Here is a 15,925-nt window from a genome sequence, read left to right as displayed (position 1 = left end):
TTTTTACGTTTTGTGGCGTTTGCACAATAAAATCACTTTTTTAAAATTGTATTTCTTTTTTGTGTCACCATATTCTGAGAGCCATCACTTTTTTATTTTTCAGTCAAAAAAGCTGTGTAAGGGCGTGTTTATTGCGGGACTGGTTGTAGTTTTTATTGGTGCCATTTTGGGGTACATGCGACTTTTTGAATCACTTGTGATAAAAAAAATAGAGATTCTGGCATAGTTTTTTATTTTTTATTTTTGCGGTGTTCACCATGCGAGAAGAATAACATTACAGTTTTATAGCTTGGGTCGTTACCGATGCAACAATACCAAATTTGTGTACCCTTTTTAATGTGTTCATTTTTTTCCTATAATAAAAGACTATAATAAGGAAAAAATGCGGTGTTTGTTTTTCTTAACTTGAAACTATTATTTTTACACTTTTATTACACTTTATTTTTGGCCCACTAGTGACATGAGGGCCGGCACCTCTGATCTTTACTCTAATGCATTGCACTACCCACGTAGTGCAATGCATTAGAGCTGTCAGTTATTCACTGACAGCAAGCCTATTAGGTCCCTTCTCTGGGCGGGACCTAATAGGCTGTCATACGTGGCAGAACAGGAAGCCATTGTAGGCCTCCGGTTTCCATAGTAACAATCGGCAGCTTAACGATCACATCATGTCGATGCCGATCGCTACAAACCACTAAGATACTGCGATCGCTTTTGATCGCGGCATCTAAGGGGTTAATGGCAGGAATCTGAGCTAGCTCCGTTTCCTGCCGTTACAGCATGGTGTCAGCTGTAACATACAGCTGACACCGGCGACTGATGTCGCAGGCTCACCTTCTGAGCCTGCGCCATCTTTCTTTTGCGACCATTTTGCAACCATTGTTAGGCCTACGGTCTGCCAGAACAGCCATCGGAACCCAGCGATTTGTGTTGCAGGGTTCCGATCTGCTAGGAAAACACCATAGATGCAGCGATGACTTTTGAGCGCTGCATACAAGGGGTTAATCGGCCAGATTGGAGGCTAGCTCCAGTCCTGGCCATGCAGCAGGGAGTCAGGTGTAATATACACCTGACACCCGCTGGCAATAGTGCAAGCTCAGCTACTGAGCCTGCATCAGCAACACAGCGTATCAGTACGTTGTGTTGCGTTAAGTCCTTAACGACAACAACGTACTATTATGTTGGATGTCTTTAAGGGGTTAATGGGATTAAAAAAAATGTATCTAAAAAATAAATAAATTAAAAAATGGCCCAAAAAAGGGTCATTATTTTGTATACAATATATTTTATTGCCGCTACATTATATAACAAAAAACGTACACATATTAGGTATCTCTATAAACCGTATTAAACTTTAAGAATTAATTTAACAGGTTATTTAGCGTGAACCATGGATGGGATAAAAAAATAAACAAACAAAAACTGAGAGAATAGGTTTTTTCTATATTTACACCGTAAAAATAAATTCTATAACTTACAAAGTGAATTGTTTTTCTACCCCCAAAACGCGCAAAAAAACAGCTACGACAATGAAAAAAGTTATGGCTGCTGAAAGACAGAGAGGCAAAAATGAAAAAATGTAGCTGGTCATTAAGTCATTCGCAGCCCTGGTCATTAAGGAGTTAGTTCGGTGTTCTACTTTTCTATCATACGCATAAAGGATTTTTCAACAAAATACTATTTCCATTACTCACCACTAGATGACAGTATTACATATAGTATGAACTAGAAGATGTGATCAATAGCTTTCTGGGGACAGGAAAAAGACAGATGAAAGGTGTGGTAAAACAGTTTAAATTCTGACTCAACCTGAGATCCTAAATGGTCTTAAAATGATCTATAATGCTTGAAAATCTCTTGGGGGCACAACAGAGAAACAAGGAATAGCTAACCAGTTTATAGTTGTATCCCATTTTTCATTCTCAGCCCCCCATACACTGCAGCATCGTTGTGATGTGAGGAGCAAGCAGTTACTTTCTTCTGTATTTTTGGAAGTAGTAAATTATAATAAAGGACTGTAGATAGATGAAACATGTTTCTTTAAAAACTACTATTTTCTAGAAAAATGTTGCATGATGGGGAGTTTTTTATTTTTTTAACTGAATTTGCATTTCTGTTGCGCAATTCTATTCAACTCCTAGTACTAAATGCTCTGTATAAATACCTTGTATTAAAAAAGGTAGGCAAATGCTACAACGTTAGAAAAAAAGAATAGGATTATTTGCAGATGGTGTATTAATTGATCTTTCCAATCCTGAAATGTCCTTATTGGCAACTGTCTCATTAATTGAAAAATGTTGCAATATATCCTATTATAAAATAAATACCTCCAAAAGCCAAATCCTTAATCTTGGTATACCACAGAAGCAAAAGAGGCTCCTGACTGAAAAATTCACTTTCAATTGGGTCAAATCGGAATTGACTTATTTAGGAATCAAACTGGTGTTCCCGCCCTCAAAATTGTTTACTTCCAACTTCTCTCCTTTATTGAACACAATCAAATTGGACATATCCAATCTCCAAACTCAAGGAATATCGTGGTTGGGTAAAATCACGGCAGTAAAAATGATAATCCTTCCAAAAATTCTCTATCTGTTTCGTAATATGCCTATCTTTATCCCCATATCTTACTTAAAGAGGCTCTGTCACCACATTATAAGTGGCCTATCTCCTACATAAGGAGATGGGCGCTGTAATGTAGGTGACAGCAGTCCTTTTTTTTAATAAAACGATCTGTTTTCACCACTTTATTATTGATTTTAGATTTATGCTAATGAGTTTCTTAATGCCCAAGTGGGCGTGTTTTTACTTTAGACCAAGTGGGCGTTGTACAGAGCTTTGCTCTGCTGTAACTATCACAAAAACAGTAACAAAGTGCAGAAATTGTGAATAGACATCCCGGGGAATGTCTATTCACTGTCTAAACACTTCAGTATTGTTAATGTGTTAGTATAAGACAGCACATAAGGATCTAACAGGATCCCTATGCGCTGACTAAATGAATGGAGAGAAGTGTATTACCCTGATTGGTCAGCGTCATACACTCCCCTGTACAACACCCACTTGGTGTAAAGTAAAAACACGCCCACTTGGGCATTAAGCAACTCATTAGCATAATTCTAAAATCGCTAATAAAGTGGTGAAAATAGATTGTTTTATTAAATAAAAAGCATTACTGTCACCTACATTACAGCGCCGATCTCCTTATGTATTAGATAGGGAACTTATAATGTGGTGACAGAGTCTCTTTAAAACAACTCCAAAGCTTAATATTGAGATTTATTTGCAATAAAAAGAAAGCAAGACTCAAAGCAGACATATTATATCTACACCCAAAATTAGGAGTCTCAGGATGTCCTTCCATATTGCAATACTGGGATATGTGGTTGAGGAGCAAATACAATAACTCTACCATCTCTCCTAAGACCTAATCTTCTCAAGACTTCATTAGTTCTGAGTGATAGTGAATTTGTCCTAATCAGTATTGCTGTGACAACATATTGGAACTCAGGTCCTTGCTTTCATTGCACCATGGAAACCTAGTTTCTTTTGTTTTTTCTTTCTTTGTTCTTTAGTTTATTGTAAACTGATTCTGCTAAATACCAAAAACTTGTAAACACGGAAGTGAAATGTATCTTCATACATGTTCAGATATTTTTGTACGATTATAAGGCTGGGTTCACACGTGGCGGAATTTCACTTAAATTCCGCTGCGGACACTCCGCAGCGTTAATCCGCAGCGGTGCCGTTTGTCCATTGACTTACACTTTAATTTAGCAGTGTTCGTTTAGACGAGGCGTAAAATTCCGCTGCGGAGCATAGGCTGCGGAGCGGAATTTGGTGTCCGCAGCATGCTCTGTCTGTTGCGGAGCAGTGGCGGACTCATGGCGGAATTTCTCCATTGACTTCAATGGAGAGTCAAAATTCCGCAATGAAGTCCGCAGATCTTATGTGTGCTGCGGAGCGTATTGGTTTTACTACCATGACATTTCTTCATTCTGGCTGGACCTATGTATTTCTAGGTCTACAGCCAGACTGAGGAAGTCAATGGGGCTCCCGTAATGACGGGAGCGTTGCTAGGAGACGTCTGTAAATAGTCACTGTCCAGGGTGCTGAAAGAGTTAAGCGATCGGCAGTAACTGTTTCTGCACCCGGGACAGTGACTACCGATCTCAATATACATCTATCTGTAAAAAAACATATAAGTTCATACTTACCGAGAACTCCCTGCGTCTGTCTCCAGTCCGGCCTCCCAGGATGACGTTTCAGTGTAAGTGACGGCTGCAGCCAATCACAGGCCAAGCACAGGCTGCAGCGGTCACATGGACTGGCGCGTCATCCAGGGAGGTCGGGCTGGATGCCGAAAGAGGGACGCGTCACCAAGACAACGGCCGGTAAGTATGAAAATCGTTTACTTTCACTAGGGAAAGTGCTGTCCCTTCTCTCTATCCTGCACTGATAGGGAGAAGGGAAGCACTTTTCCCGCAGTCCGCAGCAGCTAGTCCGCATCAATGTACTGCACATTTTGTGCAGATCCGCAGCAGAATCTGCAACGCAGATTCTGTGCGGCATTGATGCGGACAGTTGCGGAGGAAATCCGCCACGTGTGGTCATGCCCTAAGGAAAAGTTGTTATACTGATTTTCTTTTCTGTATTTCATTGTTATATACAAATAAAAATTTTATGTTTCAAAAAAAGAAAAAAGAATCTATAACGGCATACTAAATATTTAACATATCACAGAAAAGTAGAAAAGCAGTCCTCACTGGTCAAAAAAAAAATTATAAACCTTAAAATGCATTATCATCTAAGATTCCTATTCACACTCCTTAATATGAACCACAATTGGTTCAGGTTATGCAATATGAATATTTGTTCGTCAGGGAGACAGCCTCCTCCCCGGGCCGTCTTCTTTAAATTTTTCAGCCAGGCGATGGGAGAAGAAGTCTGCACTTTAGCAGCCTCCTTATCTTTGGAAGATGTCTCCACATATAGAAAAAAAATATGTTCCAAATGCCCCTCTTCCTCCCGATCTTCTAATTCATCCTCTGAGGGGGACATTCTAATAAAAGATCAGTCTGGCTGTGGAAAGCAGCACTCAAGCGTTACCTCAGTCAGTCACTGACACTGAGGCTTCTCTACACTGCGCCATTACACCTCGTTGGAGGCACACTTCAATACCGAATAAAGGGGTCTTTGGCAGGTTGCATAGCACCCCACTTTCTGAGAACTGAACTCGTTGAAGTTCTTCTTTTCCTCATGCAGGGCACCACAGTGAGGCGTTTTCCTTAAATAGTGTGTTCGCCTATAACAACGAACGTTCCAAGTCTGAGGCAGATTTGTAATCTGAGACAGTTATTTGCTCCTCCGCATCCACTGGTAAAGGTAAACAGAGTGTACTCTAAATGTTGAGGGTGGGCCTCACTAGCAGAACACCTTCTAAATTATTCTAGGTGGGCTATACCGGATACCTCGGAGGTGAAGGAATTTGCTCAAATTGGCTGTAGAAAGAAGACATTCTAGCTTTATACCTTTTGTTCAATTTCCCAGGTGCAGGAGTAATTAGGAACGATTGGTCCTGCAGCAGAAGTGCTCTTAGGGAGGATTTACATGAGTGTGTGCGTTTTGCGCGTGCAAAAAATGTGGCGTTTTGCGAGCGCAAAAGGCACTTAACAGCTCCGTGTGTCATCACCATATGATACGCGGCTGCGTGATTTTCGTGCAGCCGCCATCATGATGACACTCTGTTTGTATGCTTGTAAACAGAAAAGCACGTGGTGCTTTTCTGTTTTCAATCATACTTCTTACTGCTGTTGCGCGAATCACGTGTGTCCCACGAAAGTGCTTCCGTGTGGTGCACATGATTTTTCACGCACCCATTGACTTCAATGGGTGCGTGATGCGCGAACAGCGCAGAAATGTAGGACATGTCATGCGTTTCACGCAGCGGACACACGCTGCGTGAAAATCACGGACTGTCTGCACGGCCCCATAGGCTAACATAGGTCCGTGCGACGCGTGTGAAAATAATGCACGTTGCACGGACGTATTACACGCTCGTGTAAATCCTCCCTCAATGAACTGAAGGTTTATCCTGGGTAAGAAAAGTCGCTATTTTTTCACGAAAAATTAACAACGTTTCTGTTTTCACACAGCCACGTTTCTTAAAAGTGGGCAGGGCCAAGCAGGAGGGGGGCCACCACAACCTGAAAAATGTACTATAATTTACGCCAGAAGACTTGCGCACGGACAGCCAGAGATAATAAATTAATTTTACTCCAACTTTCTTTAGATTAAGACTGGCATATGAAAAGTTTTCCCTCAAAGTCTCTATAGGTGGAATCACACACGGCAGATTTTGTTGCAGAAATATCTGAATGGAAGTTGCCAAAATCCATGTGCATGCTGCAAAACCAACCTTATTCAGATAAATGGAACTCATTTTCAGTTGCAGCAATTTCAGCAACAAAATCTGCAGCGTGTGAATTCACCCTATATATACACACGTGACTATCACTGTTCAAGCCAAGTAGGAAGAATAAATTGTTATTGGTAATTTAACTAGAAACTCTGGACAAAAACTGAAAATTAAACTTTTGTCCATTCCCGTGGGGTTCTACATCTGCCCAAAAGTTTACTTACCTGAATGCCACCATTTCAGAGATTCCCCAGTGTTACCTACTAAGCCGCACCTGAAACCTGTGTTGCCCATTAAAACAATGATAACTGAGCAGCATTGGCATGGGCCACATGGCATACAGTATAGGAAATACTACAACTGCCAACTACAGTGGTTGACAGTTGTATTTTATACTGCCTGCCAGCTGTCTCATGCCAGTGCTGCTCAGTTGTCATGACTAATACAGGCTACAGATGCTGCCAAGTAGAGGACATGGTGGGATATCCAGATTAATGGCATTCAGGTATATGTTGGGTTGCCACCCTATCCACCCAAAAAAACTGACAAGGGTCAGGGTGTATTTACATGTTTCGGCTTTGTGACATTTTTATGCCGCAATTTTTCACAAATTGCAACAAAAACAACACAAAACAGACATGTTTAAAGAGGCTCTGTCACCAGATTTTGCAATCCCTATCTCCTATTGCAGCAGATCGGCGCTGCAATGTAGATAACAGTAACGTTTTTTTTTTGTTTTTTTTTAAACGAGCATTTTTGGCCAAGTTATGACCATTTTTATATTTATGCAAATGAGGCTTTCTAAAGTACAACTGGGCGTGTTTAAAGTTAAAGTACAACTGGGCGTGTATTGTGTATGTACATCTGGGCGTTTTTACTTCTTTTACTAGCTGGGCGTTGTGAATAGAAGTGTATGATGCTAACGAATCAGCATCATACACTTCTCTTCGTTAACACCCAGCTTCTGGCAGTGCACAGACACACAACGTGTTCTCGAGAAATAACGCTGTGACGTCACTCACTTCCTGCCCCAGGTCCTGCATCGTGTCGGCCACATCGGCACCAGAGGCTACATTTGATTCTGCAGCAGCATCAGCGTTTGCAGGTAAGTCGATGTAGCTACTCAGGGCCGCCATCAGGAATTTCAGGGCCCCCTACAGCTACATTTTCTGGGCCCCCCTACCGTGGCACCGCCTGTTAACGGTACTCCGTCCAGAACTATATCATGGTACCCAGGGCCGCCATCAGGGGGGGTATTAGGGGTACTGATGTGAGAGGCCCGGCCAAACCTAATTGAAAGGGGGGCCCGGCAAACTGCCGCGACTTGCCTTTGGTAGAAAAAAAACAGGCCCCTGCAATGGGGCCCATTTTTTTCACCAAAAGAATGTCGTGAGCTGCGGGCCCCCCTTTCAGGTTTGGCCGGGCCTCTCACATCAGTACCCCTAATACCCCCCCTGATGGCGGCCCTGGGTAGCATGGGGGTCGTCATGGGGGCCGTCAAAGACCGCCGCTCGTGCGACCGATCGCGTGCACACGCAAACTCCCGCGCATGCGCACCCGCGACCGCCTGGAACCGCGCACCGAATTTTGAGGCAGATTTTGACCTGCCCACACTATCTTGCCGCGTTTTTTGCCCACGGCGATTGAGGACAGCAGACAAAAAACGCAGGGAAAAATGCATTTTCTGCCTCCCATTGATTTCGATGGGAGGTCAGAGGCAGAACCGCGGCAAGAAAGGACGTGCTGCTTTTTATTTTTTCCCCGACTGGCTCCCATTGATTTCAGATTAAATCAATGGGAGGCGGTTTTGGAAGTTGTTTGGTGCTGATTCTGACGCAGTGTCCGAGTCAATATCAAGGGCCAAAAACTCTGTGAACTGGGCCTTATTGTTAGGGCTTATTCAGATGAACGTGTAATACATCCGTGCAACGCGCGTGATTTTCACGCGCCTCCCACGGACCTATGTTACTCTATGGGGCCGTTCAGACTGTCAGTGATTTTCACGCAGCGTGTGTCCGTGTGTCCGCTGCGTAAAACTCACGACATGTCCTATATTTGTGCATTGTTCGAGCATCACGCACCCATTGAAGTCAATGGGTGCGTGAAAATCACGCCCAGCACTTCCGCAGCCGTATAAACTATGAATGAAAACAGAAATGCACCACGTGCTACAAACATACAAACAGAGTGTCATAATGATGGCGGCTGCGAGAAAATCACACATCATACGCTGCTGACACACGGAGCTGTTATGGACCTTTTGCATGCGCAAAACGCCACGTTTTTGCGTGCGCAAATAGCACACGCTTGTGTGAATCCGGCCTTAGGGTAGGAACACACTCGGCATGAACGCTGCAGATTTTATGCAGCACATTTTATTGTGGATAATCCGCAGCGTATCACAGTCGCAGCAGAGTGGATGAGATTAGAACAAATCTCATCCACACGCTGCAAAAAAAATGGACCTGCCGTGTGGCTTTTTAAGCCGCAGCGTGTCAATGTATTCTGTGGGATCGCTGCTCCTCTGTTGCGGAAATGCTGCGGTTCTGCCGCAAAAATCACAAATGAGAAAAAATAAAAAGGCACTTTTTTAAATTTATAAAAAAGTTTAGACTTGCTCCGGCTGTAGTCCTGGTGACACGATCCTCTATTCTTAGTGCAGCTCGGCCTCCTGTCATGACGTTTCATCCCATGTGACCGCTGCAGCGGTCACATGGTCTACAGCATCATCCCAGGAGGCGGGGCTACGTTCAGAAGAGAGAGATGCGTCGTCAGGACTACGGCCGGGGCAAGTCTAAACTTTTTTTTCCCTGCAGGATTCCCGCAGCGGACACGCCTCACCAAACCTGCGCCACTATTTGGTGCGGTTTTGCTGGCAGAATTCCCTGCGGCTACCGGGGCGGATAAGCTGTGGAGTTTTACTCAGCATATCCGCCTAGTGTGTCCCTTATGATGTCGCTCCTGGAGCTGCTGCCGGTCTCTAAATAGGCAGTTGGTCCAGTAGAATTTGGAATTATTTTTTTTTGTGAACCAGCTTAAAAAAATACAAAACTTTTGTGTTCGGGCCTATTCACAGAACCGTTCGCTTCCGTTCCGGGGTTCCGTCTGAGGTTTCCGTCGGGTGAACCCCGCAACGGAAAGTGAAAGTGACAGCACAGCTTCCGTTTCCGTCACCATTAGCGCAGTCGACTACGCTATTGATTCCGTCCGAAAACCAGCCAGAATGGTGACGAACGGAAACCATTAGCGATGTTTCCGTCACCATTGAGATCAATGGTGACTGAAACGGAAGCTGTGCTGTCACTTTCACTTTCCGTTGCGGGGTTCACCCGACGGAAACCTCAGACGGAAGCCCGGAATGGAAGCGAACGGTGATGTGAACAGGCCCTAACACAAAAGTTTTGTATTTTTTAAGCTGGTTCACAAAAAAAAATAATTCCAAATTCTACTGGACCAACTGCCTATTTAGAGACCGGCAGCAGCTCCAGGAGCGACATCATAAGGGACACACTAGGCGGATATGCTGAGTAAAACTACACAGCTTATCCGCCCCAGTAGCCGCAGGGAATTCTGCCAGCAAAACCGCACCAAATAGTGGCGCAGGTTTGGTGAGGCGTGTCCGCTGCGGGAATTATGCAGGGAAAAAAAAGTTTAGACTTGCCCCGGCCGTAGTTTAGGTGACTCTCTCTTCTGAACGTAGCCCCGCCTCCTGGGATGACGCTGTAGACCATGTGACCGCTGCAGCAGTCACATGGGATGAAACGTCATGACAGGAGGCGGGGCTGCGCTAAGAATAGAGGATCGCGTCACCAGGACTACGGCCGGGGTAAGTCTAAACTTTATCAATTTAAAAAAGTACCTTCTTTTTTTTTCTCATGTGTGATTTTTGCGGCAGAACCGCAGCATTTCCGCAACAGAGGAGCAGCGATTCCACAGAATACATTGACACGCTGCGGCTTAAAAAGCCAAAAGCCACACTGCAGGTCCATTTTTTTTTGCAGCGTGTGGATGAGATTTGTTCAAATCTCATCCACTCTGCTGCGTCTGTAATACGCTGCAGATTTTCCACAATAAAATGTGTTGCATAAAATCTGCAGTGTTCATGCCTAGTGTGTTCCTACCCTAAGGCCGGATTCACACGAGCGTGTGCTTTTTGCGCGCGCAAAAAACGTGGCATTTTGCGCATGCAAAAGGTCCATAACAGCTCCGTGTGTCAGCAGCGTATGATGCGCGGTTGCGTGATTTTCGCGCAGCCGCCATCATTATGACACTCTGTTTGTATGTTTGTAGCACGTGGTGCTTTTCTGTTTTCATTCATAGTTTATACGGCTGCGGCAGTGCTGGGCGTGATTTTCACGCACCCATTGACTTCAATGGGTGCGTGATGCGCGAACAATGCACAAATATAGGACATGTCGTGAGTTTTACGCAGCGGACACACGGACACACGCTGCGTGAAAATCACTGACAGTCTGCACGGCCCCATAGAGTAACATAGGTCCGTGCGAGGCGCGTGAAAATCACGCGCGTTGCACGGATGTATTACACGTTCGTCTGAATAAGCCCTAACAATAAGGCCCAGTTCACAGAGTTTTTGGCCCTTGATATTGACTCGGACACTGCGTCAGAATCAGCACCAAAAAACTTCCAAAACCACCTCCCATTGATTTAATCTGAAATCAATGGGAGCCAGTCGCGGAAAAAAGAAAAAGCAGCACGTCCTTTCATGCCGCGGTTCCGCCTCTGACCTCCCATCAAAATCAATGGGAGGCAGAAAATGCATTTTTCGCGGCGTTTTTTGCCTGCTGTCCTCAATCGCAGCGGGCAAAAAACGCAGCAAAAAAACGCGGCAAGATAGTGTGGGCAGATCAAAATCTGCCTCAAAATTCTTTAAGGAATTTTGAGGCAGATTTTTTTTCTGCCTGCAAAATACTTTGTGTGAACAGGGCCATACATAAACAGCACTTTGACACACTTTACTCACCGTGTCAGAAGAGCTGCTGCTCCCACTCCAGTCCTCTTCAGGCGAGGTCCTTCAGGCGAGGTCCTTCAGGCGAGGTCTTCCAGGCGAGGTCTTCGGTCCAGACGTCCAGTCCTTCACCTCCAGCCAGGCTCCAGGTAAGTTGGGTCCATGTGTGTCCGCGGCCGATCGCGGGTGCGCGCGTGCTGTCGAGGCTGCGAGCGTGCGTGCTGTTGCTTCTGCGAGCGCACGTGCTGTCGCGGTTGCGCGCTTTTGCCGGGTGCGTGCTCGGACGGTCGCGAGTTTGCGGGTGCGCGTCATCGGTCGGCGGTGTTTGACGGCCCCCATGAGAGGGGGGGGGGCCCGCAGCTCACGACATTAATTTGGTGAAAAAAACGGGCCCCTTTGTAGGGGCCCGTTTTTTTCTACCAAAGACAAGTCGCAGCAGTGGCCGGGCCCCCCTTTCAATTAGGTTTGGCCGGGCCCCTCACACCACTACCCCTAATACCCCCCTGATGGCGGCCCTGTAGCTACTTACCTGCAAACGCTGATGCTGCTGCAGAATCAACTGTAGCCTCTGGTGCCGATGTTAGGGATCTGCCAGGTACTTCATCTAGGTATACTCCTGGGATTAATCAATCCACACCTGAGGCCAGACCTGTTCGACTGACACCATCTCCCACCAACCAGGGTGGCAGGCTCAGGAGTGGGAGAGCCTATCGCGGCCTGGTCTGTCGGAGTTAGCTCCGCCCCTGGTCCTTTATTACCTGCCCTGTTCTCTCCCTCAGTGCTTGTAATTCTTTTGGATTCCTGGCCCCACTGCTGCTTGCTCCAGCCTGCTTCTGCCGTGCTTCTGCCTTGCTGCAGTTCTGCTTGACCTGCTTGCTTTGCCCCTGGCTTGCTTCTGTCTCCTTGCCCGCTTGGGTGTACTCACTTCGTCCTGGTCCTGACTGTCCGTTCGCCGCTCCGTTTCCTCGTGGCGTTCCGTGGCTACTGCCCCTTCCCTTGCATGTTCCCTGTTTGTTTTCCTGTGCACTTAGACAGCGTAGGGACCGCCGCCCAGTTGTACCTCGTCGCCTAGGGCGGGTCGTTGCAAGTAGGCAGGGACAGGGCGGTGGGTAGATTAGGGCTCACTTTCCCTTCACCTCCTTCCTGCCATTACATAATTACAAGCCCTTCAATGTGCTCCCCTCTGACTTTTCTGCGATCCCCCCCGAGGTCCTGTCTCCTCGCCCCTCCACGGAGGACTCGGAGGTACCTATGCAACTCGGGGCCTCCATGTCCCCTCGACAACGTAGGGAGTTTCGCAGAATGAATGGTCTCTGCTTCTACTGTGGGGACGACAAGCATCTACTGAACACCTGTCCCAGGCGCAAGAATAAAAAACCGGAAAACTTCCGCGCCTAAGTGATCATCGGGGAGGTCACTTGGGCGCACAGGTATTTCCCGTTAATGTGAAACGCAATAAAATTTTGCTTCCCTTTCAGGTCTCGTTTGCTGGCCGGGCTGCCACGGGCAGTGCCTTCGTGGATTCTGGCTCATCTGCTAATATCATGTCTGTGGAATTTGCTATGTCTCTAAAGATGCCTTTTATTGATTTACCTTATCCTATCCCTGTAGTAGGAATCGACTCAACTCCCCTTGCTAATGGTTATTTTACTCAGCATACTCCTGTTTTTGAACTCCTGGTTGGCTCCATGCATTTGGAGCAGTGCTCTGTACTGGTGATGCAGGGATTATCGTCTGATCTGGTATTAGGCCTTCCCTGGTTGCAGTTGCATAATCCCACGTTTGATTGGAATACTGGGGAGCTAACCAAATGGGGTAATGAATGTCTTATGTCATGTCTTTCTGTTAACTCTATTTCTCCCCGGGAGGAGGTAAACACGCTTCCTGAGTTTGTTCAGGACTTCGCCGATGTGTTTTCTAAGGAGGCCTCCGAGGTGTTGCCCCCCCATAGAGATTACGATTGCGCTATCGATTTGGTGCCTGGTGCCAAGCTTCCTAAGGGTAGGATATTTAATCTTTCATGTCCTGAACGTGAAGCCATGAGGGTGTATATCCAAGAATGCCTGGCCAAGGGTTTCATTCGCCCCTCGACTTCTCCTGTAGGTGCTGGCTTCTTCTTCGTGGGGAAGAAGGATGGTGGTCTTAGGCCGTGCATTGATTATCGTAACCTGAATAAGGTCACCGTAAGGAACCAGTATCCCCTTCCTTTGATTCCGGATCTTTTTAATCAGGTTCAGGGAGCCCAATGGTTTTCTAAGTTCGATCTACGGGGGGCATATAACCTTATCCGCATCAAAGAGGGGGATGAGTGGAAAACTGCGTTCAACACACCCGAGGGTCATTTCGAATACCTGGTCATGCCCTTTGGGTTGTGTAATGCCCCTGCTGTCTTCCAGAATTTTATTAATGAAATCCTGAGAGAGTACCTGGGTAATTTTCTTGTTGTGTACCTTGATGACATACTGGTGTTTTCCAAGGACTGGTCCTCCCACGTGGAGCATGTCAGGAAGGTGCTCCAGGTCCTTCGGGAGAATAATCTGTTTGCTAAGACTGAAAAATGTGTCTTTGGGGTACAGGAGATACCATTTTTAGGGCAAATCCTCACTCCTCATGAATTCCGCATGGACCCTGCCAAGGTTCAGGCTGTGGCGGAATGGGTCCAACCTGCCTCCCTTAAGGCGTTACAGTGTTTTTTAGGGTTCGCCAACTATTACAGGAGATTTATTGCCAACTTCTCGGTCGTCGCTAAGCCTCTTACGGACCTTACCCGCAAGGGTGCTGATGTCCTCCATTGGCCCCCTGAGGCCGTCCAGGCCTTTGAGACCCTCAAGAAGTGCTTTATCTCGGCCCCCGTGCTGATTCAGCCCAACCAAGAGGAGCCATTTATTGTGGAGGTTGACGCTTCCGAGGTGGGAGTGGGGGCCGTCTTGTCCCAGGGTACCAGCTCCCTCACCCATCTCCGCCCCTGTGCTTACTTCTCTAGGAAGTTTTCGCCCACGGAGAGTAACTATGATATTGGCAACCGCGAACTTCTAGCCATTAAATGGGCTTTTGAGGAGTGGCGGCACTTCCTGGAGGGGGCCAGACACCAGGTAACGGTCCTTACGGATCACAAGAATCTGGTTTTCCTAGAATCGGCACAGAGGCTTAATCCTAGACAAGCTCGGTGGGCACTATTCTTTACCAGATTTAATTTCTTGGTTACCTATAGGGCTGGGTCCAAGAATATTAAGGCTGATGCTCTGTCACGTAGTTTCATGGCCAATCCTCCTTCTGAGAAGGATCCTGCTTGTATTTTACCCCCTGGTATAATCGTCTCTGCCACGGATTCTGATTTAGCTTCTGATATCGCGGCTGATCAGGGTGCAGCTCCCGGGAACGTCCCTGGGGACAAACTGTTTGTTCCCCTGCAATACCGGCTGAGGGTACTCAGGGAAAACCATGACTCCGCTCTATCTGGTCATCCTGGCATCTTGGGCACCAAACACCTCATTACCAGAAACTATTGGTGGCCTGGGTTGCCTAAAGACGTTAGGGCTTACGTCACCGCTTGTGAGGTTTGCGCTAGGTCCAAAACCCCTAGGTCCCGACCTGCGGGCCTACTACGTTCCTTGCCCATTCCCCAGAGACCTTGGACCCATATCTCCATGGATTTTATCACCGATTTGCCTCCATCTCAGGGCAAGTCGGTGGTGTGGGTGGTAGTCGACCGCTTCAGCAAGATGTGTCACTTTGTGCCCCTTAAGAAGCTACCTAACGCCAAGACGTTAGCTTCTTTGTTTGTGAAACACATCCTGCGTCTCCATGGGGCCCCAGTCAATATCGTTTCTGACAGAGGGGTACAATTTGTTTCCTTATTTTGGAGAGCTTTTTGTAAAAAGTTGGAGATTGATCTGTCCTTCTCCTCCGCCTTCCATCCCGAAACTAATGGCCAAACGGAAAGGACCAACCAATCCCTGGAACAATATTTAAGGTGTTTCATCTCTGACTGTCAATTCGATTGGGTCTCATTCCTTCCCCTTGCTGAATTTTCCTTGAATAACCGGGTCAGTAACTCGTCAGGGGTCTCCCCGTTTTTCTGTAATTTCGGGTTTAACCCAAGATTCTCCTCCGTCTCCCCTGGTTGTTCCAATAATCCTGAGGTAGAGGATGTTCATCGGGAACTGTGCACTGTCTGGGCCCAGGTTCAGAAGAACCTAGAGGCGTCCCAGAGCGCACAAAAGATTCAGGCGGATAGTAGACGTTCTGCTAACCCCCGGTTTGTCGTCGGGGATTTGGTCTGGTTGTCGTCCAGGAACTTGCGCCTTAAGGTCCCGTCCAGGAAGTTTGCTCCCCGATTTATTGGACCTTATAAGATCATTGAAGTCCTCAACCCTGTATCCTTCCGTCTGGAGCTCCCCCCATCATTTCGCATACATGACGTCTTCCATGCCTCCCTCCTTAAACGCTGCTCCCCGTCCTGGTCCCCCTCGAGGAAACCTCCTGTTCCCGTTCTCACCCCTGAGGGGGTGGAATTCGAGGTGGCCAAGATTATGGAC

The 15,925-nt window shown here is 46.6% G+C and overlaps 1 long non-coding RNA gene across 1 annotated transcript in view; it reads left to right on the top strand.

The window, feature by feature from the left end:
- The first annotated feature begins 6,856 nt into the window (after window positions 1-6,856).
- Window positions 6,857-15,925, top strand: part of LOC142760987 (uncharacterized) — a 51,218-nt gene continuing 42,149 nt past the window's right edge. Inside the window, exon 1 of the long non-coding RNA XR_012883478.1 lies at window positions 6,857-6,923. This is a non-coding gene — a long non-coding RNA (uncharacterized LOC142760987). The remainder of the gene's footprint in view (window positions 6,924-15,925) is intronic.

Source organism: Rhinoderma darwinii, chromosome 4, assembly GCF_050947455.1.
Source record: "Rhinoderma darwinii isolate aRhiDar2 chromosome 4, aRhiDar2.hap1, whole genome shotgun sequence".
NCBI classification, from domain to species: Eukaryota; Metazoa; Chordata; class Amphibia; order Anura; family Rhinodermatidae; genus Rhinoderma; species Rhinoderma darwinii.
Note: the sequence above shows the minus strand (reverse complement) of the source record. Positions and strands in the feature narration are given on the sequence as shown.